Source organism: Eptesicus fuscus, chromosome 9 (genome assembly GCF_027574615.1).
Source record: "Eptesicus fuscus isolate TK198812 chromosome 9, DD_ASM_mEF_20220401, whole genome shotgun sequence".
Taxonomy (NCBI): domain Eukaryota; kingdom Metazoa; phylum Chordata; class Mammalia; order Chiroptera; family Vespertilionidae; genus Eptesicus; species Eptesicus fuscus.
Window position 1 is genome coordinate 75,648,803 of NC_072481.1, and position 19,337 is coordinate 75,668,139.

A 19,337-nucleotide genomic window follows, 5' to 3' on the forward strand; every position below is an offset into this window, starting at 1 on the left:
ATCTATTTGTATCTCACAACTTACAATTCTTTTTAGCTGCCCCTCCTTGCTCAAGTAATTTAAATCACATATAATCTTAATTCTACTAAAAAGCCACACCTCTAAAAGATAGAGGTATGCCACTAAATTCCCAGGAAAGGAGTAGTTACAACCGATAAAGAACAAAAGACACTTTCAGAAAACTAAAGGGGAATTCTTTTACAAATAAAGAAGTAAGGGCTCACAGAGGTTGAATATTTTATTAGAAATCACACAGTTAGAGCCAGAACAAGAACCAATTCCTAATTCACTACTTTCTCTGCAATATCATAATGCTTCCAGGGTGCTTATCAAACATTTACTGAGAATTCTTAGCCAAACAAAAATAATCCATTACTGTATGTTCAAGTAAATCAAAAACCTTTTAGTAAGTTAAGGTGACAGATGCACATTACCTTATATATTGACTTTTTATTTTTTTTTAAGTAAGCTTCACTATGTCCTAGCTATCATTTCTACTTTTCCAGTCAACAAGATTTCATTTTATTTAAATAATTTAAACATACTGATTGTTATCAGTGCAAACACACTTAAGGGGAAGTGATAGTTCTGATTTTTACATATCTGCATTCTACTTTATAAGAACAATGTAGCATATCATATTTATTAAAAACTTGGACACAAAAATTGTCACTTTTTTATTTAAATGTTGTAATTTCCCTAATGAAGCAATTATCATGATAATGTTGACTTCATCCAGCATCCTCTTGGTTATGAATCTAATTATTCTAGGAAGTCTTAGTTTGGAGCTCAGGAAATCAACAGTCTTTAAGACATTTATTTATAAAGGTTAATCACGTGGGATTTAGCAAGTGTTGACTCAATTTCAACATCTATCTATTTCACTTGAGATGATTAGTCGAAACCAATTGCTATAATTCCACCTCCTATGCCAATATTCAGGACTATATTCAATAGTCCAAAGCCAATTTGGATCAATGATACATGAATAAAGCCTTGCTCGGGTCTTCAAAGAAAGTAAAGGCATTCTCTTTCCAACTGTATGTAAACAAGGAAAATATGGACTCAATTGTTGTTCCTGTGCTCATAACCACAGAAAAGAACCAGCTTTAAAGATGAAGCCAAGAGAGGAAAAGAATGAACAAAAAACTGGGTCTCTTATGGCAACACTGAATTCAATCGACCCACTCTGAAGCCTTTTGGACTTGTGAGAATAACCCACTTCCTTATTGCATAAGTGAGCTTCAATTGAGATTTTTGTTACTTGCAGCAAAAAGAATCTTCACTGGTAAAGTAGTAAAATCAAGTCTAAGGGACAACAAGAACCAGAAAGGGACGAGACTAAAAACCTTGAGTATTATAAAAAGTAACACTCCAAAGCACTTTCTCTCTCATTAAATGGTTCAATTACCACCCAAGATTCAGGGATTTTCTACAGAGCAAAAGAACCACAAGACTCTCCCTAACTAATATCTGATTTTGTAAACTATCAGGAGACTAAAGCATTTCCATTCATTTCTTAAAAACAATTATTAATCCCAATCAATTTAATAATATAAAATTTTTTTTTAAAAAAAAAATCAGTTACTAGGCACCCAACACACTTCCAGACTCTGTGGACATGACTAAACAAAGCAGAATGCCTGTCCTTGACGCTACATTGCAATACGGAGAGAAAAATAATTAACAAGTAAGTACATATCTTCCTCCTAGATTTAGTTCTCCAGTATAAAAATCATGAAATACCCAAGCAAGTTATATCATGACCAGTATCTGAACATTATGAACAACTAGAGTAGAAACAAACAAGACTTCATGAAATGCTTTCTCTCAAATGAAAAAAAAAATTGAGGCAAGACCTGAGAACATGAAGAAAAACTAATTGTGTGCATATATGCATAACCCATGGACACAGACAATTGGGTGGTAAAGGCCTGGGGGGGTGGGCTAGAAGAGGTCAATGCGGGGAGAGAGGGGAGGTGGAATAGGACATATGTAATGCTTTCAACAATAAAGATTTATAAAAATTTTACAAAAGGAGGAGGACGAGGAAGTGGAGGAAAAGGAGGAGGAGGAGATGATCAAAAGAAAGAAACTGGACCAAATTGTAGAAGGAAAAAAGAAAGGGTACAGAAGAAAAACAAGATTATGAAATCATCAGGACACATACACTCAGAATGAAAAATAGGAATTTAAACAGCATCTCTTTCAACTCTTTCTCATTAGAAACAAGACAGAACAAATGGGATGATAAGCCAATTAACAAGGTCTAGACCCCAAGATCTTTTACACCTCTTTTTTTAAAAACCTACCTCAGATCAGAAAAAACACCAAAGTTCCCAGCCCACATCATATACCAGTAGTCCCTCTAAACCACAGATGACTTTCCAAAACCCACCACACTGTAACCCCTGATCCAGGGTTGAGCTAAATTCAATTCTCATGAGATGGCCACATGGTCAAGAAATACTATTTTATGACCTCATGTACAAAAGGAGATAAATTCCTGTTCCCTTTTCTGTGTCTTATATGTAATTAATTAGGACTTGTAAAGAGAAGAGAAATTTTTTAAAAGAAAGAAAATATTAAAGTGATAAACACAAAATGTGTAATTAGCATTAAAAATTATACAAAATTTCAATATTTCCTTAGTAGGAAAGTCTCTGACTAGGTACTATCAGATAACTGAATTGAATGCCATGGCTTATTTTCCCAGAAGAAATATAAAGAATTGCTAAGTAGCTACTGAAGTGTTAAGCAATTTCAAGTAACAAAGAAAACTAAATAAGTTACTGGGGTAAGTCATAAGCACTTGACTAAATGGCTCACTCTTATAGTATGTAATTTAAATTATTTTAGACACAATCAACAATTACAATTTTTAAGTGTTTTCCCTACCCTTATAGTACATATATATTAAAATGGTTTCAGAATGCACATCATGTCAGGAAAGTCAGAAATTTGGCCTGAAAGAAAAATATAGAAAATGTTTAACCCCAAACTGCTTTAAAATGAACATATTAAAAGATCTTTGATAGGAAGCTTTAAGTTTTTCTTAATACAAACAGTAATTCAATTTTTAAATGTTGAGTGTTTATTTTGTACAAGGCACCATACTGTCCACAATTAATGCAATTTAAATACAGGAATCATCCTTAAATACATATGAAATTCTTGGCTGTCCTTGATCATAGAGGAGAGTAAAAATAGTCATGCCTTACAAACAGAGTGACCATATGTCTTTGTCTATGCCTCTTATCCCAGCATAATTATTATGGGCTCTCTGTCACACTCAAAAGTGTCCCTGGTTAGTCACTGAATTACAGTTACCCTACCAGAGTGAGTAAGCAGACAGGTGTTATGTGGTAGCTAGTTACCATAATGCCAAATACTACTAGATTTCTTTTTTATGTTGTAGATAAGAATAGGCTCCTGCCAGATAAAATGTAAAGACTCAGATGTTATATCAACACGATAAAAGCATTCTGTGATTGCTGAATAATAACTTTAAAAGGGATTTGTTTTCTTAATTCAAACACCCAGCAGTCAAATACTCCATCATTCTGTGCTACCAGATTAATGGTTGCAACTAACCCAAGCAGATCTCAACAGCCACATGACCAACGAAAGAACCAAAACACTGAGGCCACTTGCCAGACTGTCACAAGAACAAAGGCCTAGCAGGTGGCCACCCACTGCTCCAAATTAAATCATGCCGCACAGAACATTATCTTCATCATTGTATAATGTTGTTTTTGTGTAATGTTACTCCTCATATCCAATTTTCAAAATTAAGACAAAATTGTTTTTAATGACAGGCAAACCACAATAGGAAATAGCACAATGATCCAAATAACATTGTTCAAGACTGAGTGAAAAGGGCCCCTCCCAAGTCACAGAAGTAATCACCGAACTCTACCCACCCGTCACCCCAATATTTGTTCAATGAAGCACTGCAGTATCTGGAACAAATCCTGAGGCCTAGTTAAACACCAGGTGGTATACTAGGGTAATTTTTTTTTTAAAGTAACAGATGGCTCAAACTTTTCATCTTTATGACATGCAGCACAGGACTTATGCAAGTAAAACTGTCTTCCAAGTACTTTATACAAGCAATACAATTACTCATGTGACTCATCACTTCACATCATAGAGACCAGCAGGTGAGACAGATGCTGTGCTCCTGGGTTATTTATTACTTTGCACAACAGATAAATGACATATATAAACACAAATATACATATATATTTAAATATAGCTATAGATTTGATGGTATTGTTTCCTCTGTTGTAAAATTAGGGGGCTAAGTTAACTAAGTCAAACACTTTGGTTTGAGTAAATAAAGTAAAATGTTGCAAATCTGAAATAAAGTCAGAGTAAGGAGGAAGATGTGCCCACTTTCATTAAAACTGGAAGTGTAGAATATTTAGAAATTTAAAAGTAGAAAGTAGGCAGAAGCTGGTTGGGTCAGTCTATCAGCATCTGATCACTACCTCAAATTCACACACACAAAACTAATGTAAAGCAAAAGATGTTAGAATAAGTGATTTATTTTCCCTTTCCTTCCTATTTTCCCTCATCACACAGCCCTCTGGCCAATGTCCAGCACCAAATAGCCCACGTTAGGTACAGCTAGTGAGAGAGGTGGGTATCGCTAGATACAGCAACACAATTAAGGCAAAAGAATCCTCACAGGAAGTAGCATGTGGTTTTAGGCAGAGAAAGTCCACCTGTCCCAAATGGCATTTCCTGGCCTTCACCATCTCCTACTGCCCTATAAAGTGAGGAGCAAATGGGTGGTCAGGGACATGACTTTCGCCACCACATCAGCTTTCTTGTGGCTGATAATTATGGGCACGCGTACCCTCAGGTAAGACTTGCTGCCCTGGAAGAGCTGGTGACAAGATTAAATGTTTGGCAACATCAATAACTGTCTCACCTGTAGATCCAAATTATAAAACAACTCTATGATCACAGACTGTCTTACCCACCACATGGGACAAAGGGACACAGGCAGCAAATAGAAAAGTAATTCTAGGCTGACTCAAGAAGGAGTGTGCTGCTGAAACAAGTGTACCAAGGAAAATAAACACAATAGATAGATTTTTACTGAAAATTAGATCTACTCAAAACTTCCTACAGAGTCCTCTGAGATCCATAAAATATATAGTGACTCCTAATACCTGTTAGATTTGCCTGAAAATCAAATTACCATGTATATTATTGCTCCTGAGTAAAAATGGGTCCTGAATTTTAGCAAATTCTGCAGAAGAACTTTTTAAACCCAAACTATTTACGTGCAGGGGCCTTCCTAGTGAACTACTTGTCTGAATGCTACACATTTAATTTGTCTTATCTTTCTATGGCATATCAATAATCATTACTAACTGCTGAGTCGCAAAAAAACTGTACTATTTCAAATACAGTAGCTTTAATAGTTGTGATTGATGGTGTTCTTTATAAAATGTATATTTTTATGTAATATTATTAAGCCAGAAACAAATTTTCACTTATTGATACCTACCTGTGTTAAAATTAAATCACCATAAAAATAAGCTCAGTGATAAAATAAAGCACCATATAAATATTGTCATTTCTAAAATAAAAAATAAGTCAATTATTTTTAAATATGTACTTTTGCTAAAGCATATTATATAAGCCCTTAATTAGTTCATACTTGAAGTCAGCTACCTAGCATTCCTCATAATTATAAATACCACTAGAGGCCCAGTGCACAAAATTCATGCACTGGGGGGGGGGGGGGGGGAGGAGTGTCCCTCAGCCCAGCCTGCACCCTCTCCAATCTGGGATCCCTCTCACCATCCGGGACTGCTGGCTCCCCCGCTCACCTGCCTGCCTGCCTGCCTGATTGCCCCCAACCACTTCTGCCTGCCAGCCTGATCACCCTCTAACCACTACCCTGCCAGCCTGATCAACACTTAACTGCTCCCCTGCCGGCCCAATTGCCCCCAACTGCTCTCCCCTTCCAGCCCGATCACCCCCAACTGCCCTCCCCTGCCGACCCGGTCGCCCCTAACTGCCCTCCCCTGCCGGCCTGGTCACCCCTAACTGCCCTCCCCTGCAGGCCAGATCACCCCCAACTGCCCTCCCCTGCTGGCCTGATCACCCCTAACTGCCCTCCCCTGCTGTCCTGATCGCCCCTAACTGCCCTCCCCTGCTGGCCTGATCGCCCACAACTGCCATCCCCTGCCGGCCATCTTGTGGCAGCCATCTTGTGATGACATGGGCGCGGCCATCTTGTGTGCAAGGGTGTGATGGTCAATTTGCATATTACCTCTATTACATAGGATGATCAGTGTTCCTACAATTTCAGGAACTTGACAGTTTTGTACAACACTTCTGGGAAAAATTAACACTTAGAATAAAGCTGACTTTTATATTTACAAGTATTAATTATCATTCTGCTTCTATCCTCCCCTTAACCTTAGTACAATGAAAAATTACTGCAGGCTATTCACATTTTAATTGAATGTGAATTGTTAATTTTCATTTTAGTCAAGCTTCTGACCCATTTATTCTAAACCTGATATTTGTTGCAAATTAACCAAATGGCCACTCTGGAATGGGTAGGGGCACACCATAAATTCAACGACTTATACAGGTCTCAGGGCACTAGACTATACCATGTAGAATTCCATTTTGAAAGAGGAAATCGCAAGGAGATTCACAGAAGTGATATTTAATTTGAGGAACAATGAACAAATTAACTCTATTATATCCTGAGTTCTGATTTAGAGAAATCTTCCATAGATTCTTATATTCTGGTCTACACTGCTGCCACTTCATATAGAATTTACCTTGGTCCTATGTGGCTTTACCTCTATTATACATTCAGAGCCATCCATTAAGTAAAAAGCAAACTTATCTCCTACCATTCTCCCTCTGGCTCCGACACCAACCACACAGCCTCTCCTTGCTATTCCCTGGACAACCAAGCACACTACTGCCCCTGTGCTTTTTCAATGCTATTTCCTCGACAGGGATGTTCTTTCCTCAACTATCCCCACTGCTCATTACTGTGCTCATGCAGGTCTCTGCTCAAATTTGATCTTTTCAGAGAAATTTTTCTTGAACATGCTTTCCAAAATAGCATCCCCCATCTCTCTGAAGACCTTGCTTTCATTTTCTTCATAGCATTTGTTAACCAACTTACACGTTATCTCTCTTTTCCAACTCATGTTGGATAAGCTATGTGTAAAGCTATAATTTAAAGGTAAGCTCCATAAAAGACAAAAATTTGCTTTATTCAGTGCTTTATCCCCATGACTTAAAAGAGCACTTGGTACAGCTCACTAAATAATTAAGTCCATGAATGTTTATTGTTTTTCCCCTTGCCCATGTCAGCTCACTAAGTATTCTGTTTTATTCAGTGCTGAACTCCCAGCGCTGAGAACAGTGTTAACTCTTGAGACACTCACCATGCTGAATGAACCTCACAATACAGACCTGCTATTTTCAAATGTTATCAAAATTAAAAACAATAAAGACCTAAGTTTATTCAGGTTTAACTTGATCATTAAATGAAAGTTCACTATTTTCCCAATAACTAAAATTTTTAGCAGTCTTCAAAATTTAAATTAATAACGACATGGACCATATGTACACATCTGTTCATTAAATATATTCCCGAAAATATTGTGTAAAATTAATTAAATAACATTATATTCTTCCCTCCAAAAAGCTGTAGCCCAAAACATAACAAAATTTTTATTTTACTAATTTTTTACTATTACATCATGTTTTTACCAACTATATTACTTCATATTTTCCTGTTAACTTATTATAATCCGCACCAAAAATAGCTATAGTCAATGGCATAATAAAATTGTAGCCCAACTGTAATCCTTATAAACATTATAAACTTTCATTCCATTCAAATGAAACAATAACTCTATAAATACTTGCAAAGTAACCAAAAAATATATAGAGATTTTGAAAACCAATCATATGTCTAATTCCCTTTGTTTTAAATAAAAATAACTTAAGAGTACATAGAGGGCTGTTTTTTCTCTTTTGGATAAAATCATCTATACCAAGAGTTAGCACATTTTTTTCTATAAAGTATCAAATAATAAATATTTCAAATTTTGAGGGCCATTTGATCTCTGTCACAACTATTCAACTCTGTCCTTACACTGTGAAAGCAGCCATCGAAAGTATATGGCAATGGTAAAATATGTACACATATAATACCTTAATAAAAAAAATTGGAAAAAAAACAAAAAACAAAACAAAACAAAACAAAACAAAAAAAGAAAGTATATGTAAACTAATGGGTGCAGCAATGTTCCAATAAAACTTCATTTACAAAAACAAGCAGCATGCTAGATTTGTCCTGCAGGCCATAGTTTGCAAACCCCTGGTCTATTCCACTCCTGTTCTAGTAACTTTATTTAACAAAGCTCACAACCACCCAACTTATGAGTTAGCTATGTGCCCAAAGTCAACTTACAATGGAGGTGGGTATTTTTTATTAATTTTTCATATATTTACTAGTGAGATTCTTAGACAAATTCAATTCAACTCTTCTCCAGTTCTTCTCTCTCCTCCTATCTAGAAACAAAGAAAGAGTATATTTATTCCATAGATTCTGGGTCATAAGAGTTGAGACACCAGAGTACAAGGTGTGTGAGAGAAGGAGGAAGAAGAGAACCATTTCTTTTGTCCTATCTAGGAACATTTTAATTTCTGGGATTCTCCTACTTCCTTTGTCCATTTTGTCAAGGGTCTCATTGCCATCAGTCCCTCTTAAGTCACCTACTATGGCACTATATCATGATATGCCCTCTTTTTTCTTTTTTCTCCCTGTCGAGAAATCAAACCTTAAATATTTTAAAGCCCAACAGTAAGTCCTGGAGCTCTTTCTCTTCATACGCCCAGAGTTTTAAAAATGTCTATATTCCTTTTATTTGTTTGTTTGTTTTATTAATCCTTACCCGATATTTTTCCATTGATTTTTAGAAAGAGTGGAAGGGAGGGGGAGAGACAAAGAGAAACATCGATTGGTTTCCTCCCACATGTGCAGGATCAAACCTGCAACCAGGTACGTGCCGCTGACCGGAAACCCCATGCCCTTGACCAGAATCCCCGGACCCTTCAGTCCGCAGGCCAATGCTCTATCCACTGAGCCAAACAGGCTAGGGCTCTATATTCCTTTTTAAATCAAACTCTCATCCTACAATAGGGCTGATTTCTACAAAAAATGATGAGAGAAACTGATTAAACTAAAGCATATTAATATGTAAGTTAAGGACTAGTAATCATTCAGAAAATTCTGAACCTATCCAAGGTCCTGGGATATTTACTTTACTAAGCGTGGTTGGGGGACCATAACTCTAAGTTCTAGTGGATGTAATTCTCATAATAATGAAGAGGAAACACAGGCACTAGATGAAATAAGAGGTAGACAGCATGGAGGGAACATAGCTCAAGGCAAATCAATGGTAACTGGATCAAGGCTCCACAAATCTCCCCTAAAAACTGTCCTTTTCTCCAGGTTTGTCCACTTTTGCACCCACACATCTTCTAGTCCAAGGGTCATTAACTCAAATGTCTATAGGTAAGTAAGGGAAGTGAATACACAATAGAGAATAAGGACTGGAGAAAGCCGAGTAGAAAGGGGCAGCTGCTACTCAGTTCCAGCCAATTGCAGGAATGCAGGCCCAGGGTTGCCGTATCATCAGATTTTCAAAAAAAGTCAGAAATACATTTTTAAATTTAAAATTGTCAAAATTTTAAAATATTGTGTAAGACAAAGAAACCCCATCTATAGGTTAGATTGGGCCCACAATTCATCAGCCTTTTAATTCTGCCCTAGCAGAACCCTGTCCTTTGTAAACTTTCCAGGGTAACAATATGGTATGTGGAGGGGATATGGCAGCAGGCAGCCTTCTTTAGAGAGCAGCAACGAATCAGGTTATTTTGAGTTAGGGAACTGCCTAATGGAATCTGAAGGTGATAAAATGTCATTAGAAATTGCATTACTCTCCATAAAAACCTAGAAAAGTACAATTCAGGTATTCCCAAGATATAAATAATTAAATTGCTTTCCTCTTCACAAAAGTCAGATATGCTCATAAGATTAAAAATTAAAATGTTTTAGAAGTAGATATCATATGTAACAAAAACAAAAAAAACCAGACCACCCTCCTTAGGTATTATTGCTGTATACCATTTGGTGTTGAGTGATTTATTTCAGTCAACATGTGAGTCCATTTTAAAACTCATCAACACAAGTTCCATCTGGCCCTGAAGCTGTACAAAAGGTGACTCAATGGGCAGTTTTCTTTCTCAATATTCTGTATATGTTTCTCCCTTTGCAACTGATATCTAGTCTCAATCAGTAGAATCTTTCTGTAATAGAGGTGAATTTCATACTATAAAACAAATCTGAGCTTGCCAGAAAATTAAGGCTACTTAACTCAGGTCAGACCTGCCACAGGTCAGGCCTGCCAGCTGCTGTGCAACTTCTGTTCTAGTTTCTGCCCAGGCCTGTAATTATTTACAGTTTTGCACCTGTCAAAATCTTGAAACAATGGCTTTCCTTGTTTCTCAGGGTTTATAGACAGTTAAATGTATTCAGCTTAAAAACTGAACATGTAAAGCACACATGTTAAAGGGGTCATTATCCCTGAGTTTTTACAATTTTTTAACATAAGTAAAATAGAAATGAAGGGGGAAACATAAATTAGGTTTTGATGGTTAATAAATAAAACATTAAAGTAGCTATTCTCAATCTTCATGAATATAGGAATTATCTATGTATTGTTTAAAAAAATGCTTAATACAAAAGCCAGGCCTCCAATATCAGTACTTAGAAATTGGGAATGATTACTACATTTTTAACATTTGGTTTGGAAAACACGTTTTTAAAAATATCAAGTAAAAATAACACAACAATATAATGAACCATAACCATCATATTAAAAGACTGATCAGTATTACTACAATTCATATCTATATTTGGGGAAGGGGGCTATTAAATAATTTAGTAGACAGGTAAGATTAAACTGCTAAGTAAGTCAAAAGAAGGAAAGATAAATGGTGCTGAAAGTAGTTCTCTGGGCTACCCCAACACTCACTAAGAGACAAGAGTCTTCTCACTACAGCTGATTCTGCAACTGAGAGAGATTGAGAGCTCTGGCTGGCTGAGCTTTTATTCTTTCTCCTAAGTTATGCAACTCTATCCAGAAGGTGTATATTTCTTTAAGAAATCAGCAGCTCTGGGTAAACAGGGTGCATCTGGTGAACACATGTCCACGTACAGGTAAACACATGATTTCAGTAATTACTTCCAACACCATCTGTCAAGCAGGTAGTTCAAAACCTACTCAACAGGAAAGGCAGTTTAAAGTAATTTTTAAGCAAGTACACTTCTCATCTGCTTAATAAAAGTAAAGATCAAAATATAACCTAGAAACCTGTCTGCTCTATCCTGAATTTACCCAGGGCAGAGGCAGGCAGGTTCATTCTTGTAACTAAAAAAGATGATAATCCTACACTGGCTAAGAAATACATGAATCTGATTAATTATCCTCCAAAGAAAGTTTCCTATGATTAAAAATGGCAGTAATTTATTCATTACTAATCAATAACTAACAAGACTAGTCTCTGTAACACATTAAAGTGTGCCACCTGTCTGCAAACCACATCACCATTAATTAAGGAATAAACTACTCTGGTGACAAATGCTTTGAAGTGTTTCTCAGTATCATTAACTCAGCTTGAAAAACATAAACCTTAATGCAAAAGAGCGCAGAGAAAGAAAAAATACAGCAGCAGAGGAAAAGAAAAAAAATATCTAATTAAAATTTTTTATGACTTCAAAAGATTGGTTGAGAGACTTTGGAAAGATTATTGCAATTTCATCTTGACAAATATCTATATACCACTGGCCTGTTCATTTCTCTGATTTATATCAGTCAAGTGTTTAAATAAAATAAATATAACCAACTTTCAAACATCCAAAATGATGCATGACAGGAAAACCAAAGGCTGAATTCCAAATAAAATTTAAAATTTTATTTTAGATTCAGTTCCCTTGCCTTATCTTTACCACAATTTTTACCATGGCAGAAGTGATTGACTTAAATTCCACATTCTTGTTCTCCACATTTCTCCCTTCTAAGATCATATATTAAAAGCAAAATTACTTGTATCTACTCCTGACATGATATAATAAGAATGGTACTTTACCTCTGAAATCTTCCTCCTAAAAACCCATAACCCTACTCTAAATATGAGAAAAACATCAGACAAATCCAAACTAAAGGACATTCTACAAAACAGCTAATGTTCTACAAAAGTTTTCCTTAAAAGTGTCAAAAACAAGGATCATCTGAGAAACTGTCACAGACTAGATGGGACAAAGAAGATAGGACAATTAAATGTACTGTGGTACCCTGGATGAGATCTTGGAACAGAAAAAGGACATTAGGGACATGCTCGCTTCGGCAGCACATATACTAAAATTGGAATGATACAGAGAAGATTAGCATGGCCGTGTGCAAGGATGACACACAAATTAGTAAAGCGTTTCATATTTTAAGAAAAAAGAAAAAGGACATTAGGGGAAAACTAGTGAAATCTGAATAAAGTGTGGTGTTTAGTTAACAGTAATGTACCAATGTTAATTTCTTAGTTGGTACAAATGTAATATCCTATATAATAAAAACCTAATATGCTAAGTGTCTAGTTGACCGGTCAGCTGTTCAACCAATCAAAGCATAATCTACACTAATGAAAGATGCAAATTGACCATACCTTCGCGATGCCTACCAGCCAATCAGGAGTGAGTATGCAAATTAACCCAACAAAGATGGTGGGTTTATTTGTATACATAGGTGCTGAGAGGCCGGGGGCAGGGCGGGACGCTTGCATCGTTGCCATGGTGACAACGCAGGCGTTCCGCACCGCCCCAGCCGCTCAGGGCCTCTGGGCAGCGTGGGAAGGCGGGGCCGGCACGGAAAAAGGCAGCTCCAGGATTGGAGCGGAATGAGGCGGCTCCGGGGTCAGAGTGGAAAGGCAGTGCCAGCAGCCAGGGAAAGGAAGGCCCATTCTTGCACAAATCTTTGTGCATCGGGCTTCTAGTATGCTAATAATATGCTGAGGTCGCTCAACCGCTCGTTATGACATGCACTGACCACCAGGGGCAAACAGTAGACCAGTTGACCAGCTGACCAGTTGCTATCACATGCACTGACCACCAAGGAGCAGACACTCCAACCAATAGGTTAGCTTGCTGCTGGAGTCTGGCCAATCAGGACTGAGCGAGATGGGCTGGACATGCCCTAGAGCCCTCCTGCAGTCCTCCCAGCTGGACAACATTCCGTGTCCCTCCCTGGCCCTGATGGTGCACCGGTGATGTCCCTCAGCCTGGCCTGCACTCTCTTGCAATCCAGGACCCCTCAGGGGATATCAGAGAGCCAGTTTCAACCTGATCCTGCAGGCCAGGCTGAGGGACCCCAATGGTGCATGAATTTGTGCACCGGGCCTCTAGCCTATATAATAAAGGTCTAAGCAACCATTACGGCAAAATGACCAGAACAACCGGTCGCTATGATGCACACTGACCAGGAGGGGGCAGACACTCAATGCAGGAGATGCCCCCTGGTGGTCAGTGAACTCCCACAGGGGGAGCACCGCTCAGCCAGAAGCCAGGTTCACAGCTGACGAGTGCAGCTGCCATGGCGGGAGCCTCTCCCGACTCTGCGGCAGCAGGCACAGCAAGCTGGTATGAGCGCCTAGCTCCAATTCAGGCTCTTCCCTGGCCACCAGCTGCTTGGCACACTGTTATATCCCCCAAGGGGACTCAGACTATGAGGGGGCGCAGGCCGGGCTGAGTGACACCCCCCCCCGCAGTGCATGAATTTCGTGCACCAGGCCTCTAGTAATAATATAAGATGTTAACAGTAGAGGAAAGTGGGTAAAGGGTATAAAAGAACTCTCACATTATCTTTGTGACTTTTCCATAAATCTAAAATTATCCCATATAATAAAGAGGTAATATGCAAATTGGCCATCACTCTAACACACAAGATGGCCGCCCCCATGTGGTCAAAGATGGCCGCCCTCATGTGGACACAAGATGGCCAGCAGGGGGGGGGAGGGGCAGTTGGGGACGATCAGGCCAGCAGGGGAGGGCAGTTGGGGGTGATCAGGCCTGCAGGGGAGGACAATTAGGGGCAACCAGGCTGGCAGGGGAGGGCAGTTAGGGGTGACTAGGCCAGCAGGGGAGGGCAGTTAGGGGCTATTGGGCCGGCAGGGGAGCAGTTAGGCATCGATCAGGCTGGCAGGGGAGTGGTTAGTGGGTGATCAGGCTGGCAGGCAGAAGCGGTTAGGAGGAATCAGGCAGGCAGGCAGGTGAGCGGTTGGGAGCCAGCAGTCCTGGATTGTGAGAGGGATGTCCGAATGCCCATTTAGGCCCAATCCCGCCGGTGGGATCGGGCTTAAACAGGCAGTCGGACATCCCTCGAGGGGTCCCAGATTGGAGAGGATTCAGGCTGGGCTGAGGGACACACACCCCCGTGCATGAATTTCGTGCACCGGGCCTCTAGTTCTAAAATAAAACATTTGTCTAAGCATTTGTTCAATAGGGATTCTGAATGTTCATTTATTCAACCAAAATTTGTTTATCAGACACTATATTACAGCCATGCACAATGTAATACACTGGGGACCCAACCATTAGACAGAGTCAATGTGAATACACTCTAGGACATCACAAAATTGGGAGTAAAATCCACCACTGATAGGAATATGAATGAAAAGCAGGTGAGTATGAAACAAGGTAAGTCACTGATATAAAGCATACAAATTATTACTCGAAGAGTCGCAAGTTTGATCCCTGGCCCTATTCAAGGCAGCCAGTCGATGTCTCTCTCTCCTCTCTTCTCTCTCTCTCTCATACTCTTTCACTCTCTCCCCCCTTTCTTTCTATCTCTCTCTCCTCCCTCCCTTCCTCCTTACTTCCATTCCACCCTCTCACTCTCTCTAAAAAGCAATGGAAAAAATATCCCCCAGAGAAGATTAACAAAAAAAATAATAAATAAATGCTTGACCATAAAGAATGAGATATGTTTATGTAGTTCAAATTTCAAGTCTAAGAGTATCCAGCAGCCCTACTCAAGAATGCAAAGACCAGGGCACTCTAACAAGAATCCCAATTCCATAGACAGCTGCTATAAATACTTCTATTATAAATATCTCAAGTAACAATTTAAGGTTTGCTAACTAGTATATTAAATTTCAGAAATTAGTTTTTATTGGTAAAAACCATGGCTTGTTTATTGGTAAAAACCACTGGCAGGATTCTTGCTAGAAACAGTTTTTCACCTATTGAAAGTACGGTATTGAAGAAATGTAGACTGACTACAAAATTTAAAGATGCTAGACACTTGTGAATGAACAGAATCAGTGAGGCCTGAAGCCTTTACCCTCAGAGGTAGCTCTCAAAACTTAATCTCTACAAGGTCCCCGGTCCAGTCATGGGTTTAGGATTCTTTGCTGCCTGATGTTGAATATAAAGGTAACTGAATCCTACTTCTAAAATGTCACTGTGTCTGCCTGGATGAAACTTTCATTCAAAGTGGCAGTCAAGGCACCTAAAAGGATAGAGAGCTGAACCTTCATCGAGCTTATGTAACATATTTTGAGCCTGCTTCACTAATGAGTGATTAATATATATCTTTGTGTGGCAGAATGTGGTTTGAGTCTTGTAGAGAAGTAGCTCCCCTACCTTAAACTTGTTTGGCAAAAGCTGTGTTGTGAATGACAAATGTGACATGTCAATTCATTCTAGCCCTTGGAAGAAAAGTTAGAAAACAACTTCCAACTTGATATCTATGTATGGCCTTATAGAAATCCAACTGAAATTTCAGGAAAATGTTTCTCATGTTTGTGAATGTGCTTCTCTTTCGTAGGGGAGAATGTCTTTAGCTTTTATTAAAGTATTAAAATGGCTTCTGTGACTCAAAAATCATTAAGAACCAAAGCCCTGAGTAACCAATAGTCAACCAACAATTACTGTTTTTTTCCATTAAATCAGTTTTTCCTTAATGGCACAATTTATATTTTCTCCCCCAAAAAAGTGGTCTTCTTGTTTGACCTATCACATGCCTTCAGAAACAGATAAAATTTTAACAATTAGGGAATACAATTAAATTAATTCACTTGACATTACCGATATCACACCCAAAACAGAAACCAAAATTTAAAGAAGCCATTATTTTCTCACAATGAGGCAAAATGCCCACTTTTGGATTTCAAACAATTAAATGAATGAAAAGCAGGTGAGTATGAAACAAGGTAAGTCACTGATATAAAGCATACAAATTATTAAAGATGTAAATGATCTGCACATGCCAGTGGAGTTTGGTTTTGTTTTTAAAATGAAATCCATTTATTTCAGCCATGTTTTACAGGATCTTCCCACTAGTTTTTGTACTACGTCTTGTAGCTCCCAATTCATCAAACCCTGGAGCACAGTGGCCAATTTTCTTCCCTTTGCACCTCTATAACGATTTTTTTTTTTTCATCTTGAAGGAAATGGTACAAGGAAATAACATTCGATATAGTCACGAGAAATGCTGCTAAAGGTCAGATTATAATCTCAGTAGTCAAGTTTCTGGTAAAGCAATATAAAGAAATATTTTTTAATCCTCACGAGGAAACATAGAAAATGCTGAATTTATTACAAATGAACATTATGAAAAATAACTGCTGAGTACCCACATCATACAAAATATTCAACACATACTGCTTGAATCAAGTCCTACATGGGGAAAACTGGAAAGAAAGTGAGCAGCAGACAGGGTAGGGTCATGGACTACTTATTTAAAAACTAGGGGCCCAGTGCACAAAATTCATGCACTCCGGAGAGAGAGGTTCCCCAGCCTGGCCTGTGCCCTCTCACAGTGCAGGAGCCCCATGATCAATTGTCCCAAAGTGGTAGGCCCCGCCCACCCATCCAGGGCTCCTCAATGGATTGCCTCAAAGTGGTAGGCCGGAGCCAGGAATCCCGCCTACTCCACGCCATGCAGAGCGGAACTGGCTGGGCCCCGCCTCCTCCCCGCTGTGCGAGCCGTGGGACCCCCAAGCCTCGCTGCACGGAGCGGCCACCGGGCCCCACCTCCACTGTGCACACAACCATCTTGTGATGGCATAAGGGCATCACAGTGTGACGACCACTTAGACTTTTATTAGTAAGGATTAATGAGTCCTGGCGGGTGTGGCTTGGTGGTTAGGGTGCAGGCCTGCACACTGGAGGGTTGCAGGTTCGATTCCTGGCCCCAGTCAGGGCGGCATGGAGAAAGCAATTAATAGATGTGTCTCTCTCACATTGATGTTTCTCTCCTCTCTCCTTTCTTTCTTCTTCACTCTCTCCTCTCTTTCTTTCTCTTCCTCTCTCCCTCCCTCCTTCCCTTTCACTCTCTGAAAATCAATGGAGAAAATATATGAGGATTAACAACAAAAAGAAAGTCAATGAAAGTGTTACCTCCCATTGACACAAATGCTATCATCTTTCAGTTTAACATCCATTACATTTTTTAAATATTAGAGATATTTTGTCATTAATTTTGCTAAAATATGTATTTTTAAACTATTAAATATAAAAACTCTAATATTGTTCTCTAATCCAAGCATGGAATGATAAATAGAGAAAAAGAGTTCAAAGTAAAAATGTCTGTATACTAACTTCCGAGAGATAACCAAAGCAAAGTGTCTTTGCTAATTGTTAGGCTACCTCATAATTTCTGTTTTCTAAAGAACTGATCTTATTTCCTATACTAATTTCACATACCTTTAGCTAACTGATTTCTTAAAGAATTCATAGTCAAACCTTAAAATCTCTAGAGCCTTGGAACTCTAGATAATCTCTCAAAATCAGTCTGTATGAAAAGGAGAAGGGCCCATCATTTTTGGAGTCTCCCAATGTTTTGCTCCCTTGCTCCTAGATGGCCAGTCAATGCTGAATGCCTTTGGGGCCACAGATGAAAAGAAGAAATGCAAACTTAGCTGCACTCAAGAAATGTGGCAGTGCCCTTTTCAAATCTATTTTTAAAATATCAATGAATCCAAATCCACTTATATGAGGAACCTGAAGTTAAATTCAGAAAGACAAAAGTAGAATAGTGATTACCCAGGACTAGGGGGAGGGGAAGTTATTGCTTCATGGGTACAGAGTTTTAGTTTTGAATGATGAAAAAGTTCTGAAGAGGGACAGTAGTGATGGCTGCACAGCAATGTGAATGTACTTAATACCACTGAACTGTATACTTAAAAATGGTTAAAATAGTAAATTTTATGTATATTTAACCACAAGAAAAAAACATATATATATATATATATATATATATATATATATATATATCAATGAAAACCAAGATGGCTGCCCACAGCACCTTGCAGATGGGTGGCATCCCGGAGTATATCTGCATGGCCAGAGAAAAGGAAAAGAACAAAAAAATGATAGAAATAGCAGGAACAAATATCAAAAAACTGGTACGGCTAATTTAGCAAATATGGAGAAACCAATGTAGTGATGTAGAAAATCACTTCCTCTGATCATAACCTGACATCTGAGCTCAGCTCTAAAGGAGAAAACAGTCTGTCTTTATGAATATCTGGTTGACCTATAACCTCAGCAGTCCTACAGGATGATTTTGATAGCAAGTCCTTCACCCATGTGGGAAAAAAGGGGGAATTTACAAAGAAGAGATCCATCAGATGTCAAAGGGGCATCAGCAGGTGGGCCCACTTTCCTAAATGCCTTTTAAGAAACAATTCTGGATATTACTATCAGTATCGAATTTTGTGTAGAACCATGAGAACATCCAGTTCTGAGGCACTGGACAACTTGACTCTTTCCCCCGAAAGACAGTCCTAGAAAATATACACTACAACCATATCTTTCAAAATTACTGGCTGGAAAAGGAGCGGCCCTGCATTCCAGCCATTGTGTATTTTTCACTAGAGGTGAAAGCAGTGAAACAGCCATTATTCTGATTTTTCTGTATTTCAGTACATTGGGATCATGACATTCCTCATTACCTTCATGAGCTGTTTGGAGATTGAGAGAAGGGACTTCTTTAGCCCTGTCATCAATGTAGCTGTGGTTCCTGTAACCTCTGCAGAGTTGATGCTTCCTAGCAAAATTATTATAAACAAAAGAATATGCAAGAGATGTGGGAACGGAACCTTCTCTGCACTACTCAAAGAATGGCATCTGGATGCAGAGGTAGAGATGTCCATTCTTCTCCTTTTGTGGAATGGAACTGAAGGAGGTTTTCCTGGATCCAGAATAAAAACTTTAACTC

General features: G+C 38.7%; 1 protein-coding gene and 1 non-coding gene across 4 annotated transcripts in view; one reads left to right on the forward strand and one right to left on the reverse strand.

Annotated features, from left to right (window-relative positions):
* CDKAL1 (CDK5 regulatory subunit associated protein 1 like 1) overlaps positions 1 to 19,337 on the reverse strand; it is a 654,128-nt gene that overhangs the window by 488,424 nt on the left and 146,367 nt on the right. The window lies entirely within an intron of this gene.
* On the forward strand, positions 12,462 to 12,567 carry LOC114233224 (U6 spliceosomal RNA). Its single transcript, XR_003619366.2, has one exon. It is a non-coding gene; the product is annotated as a U6 spliceosomal RNA (small nuclear RNA).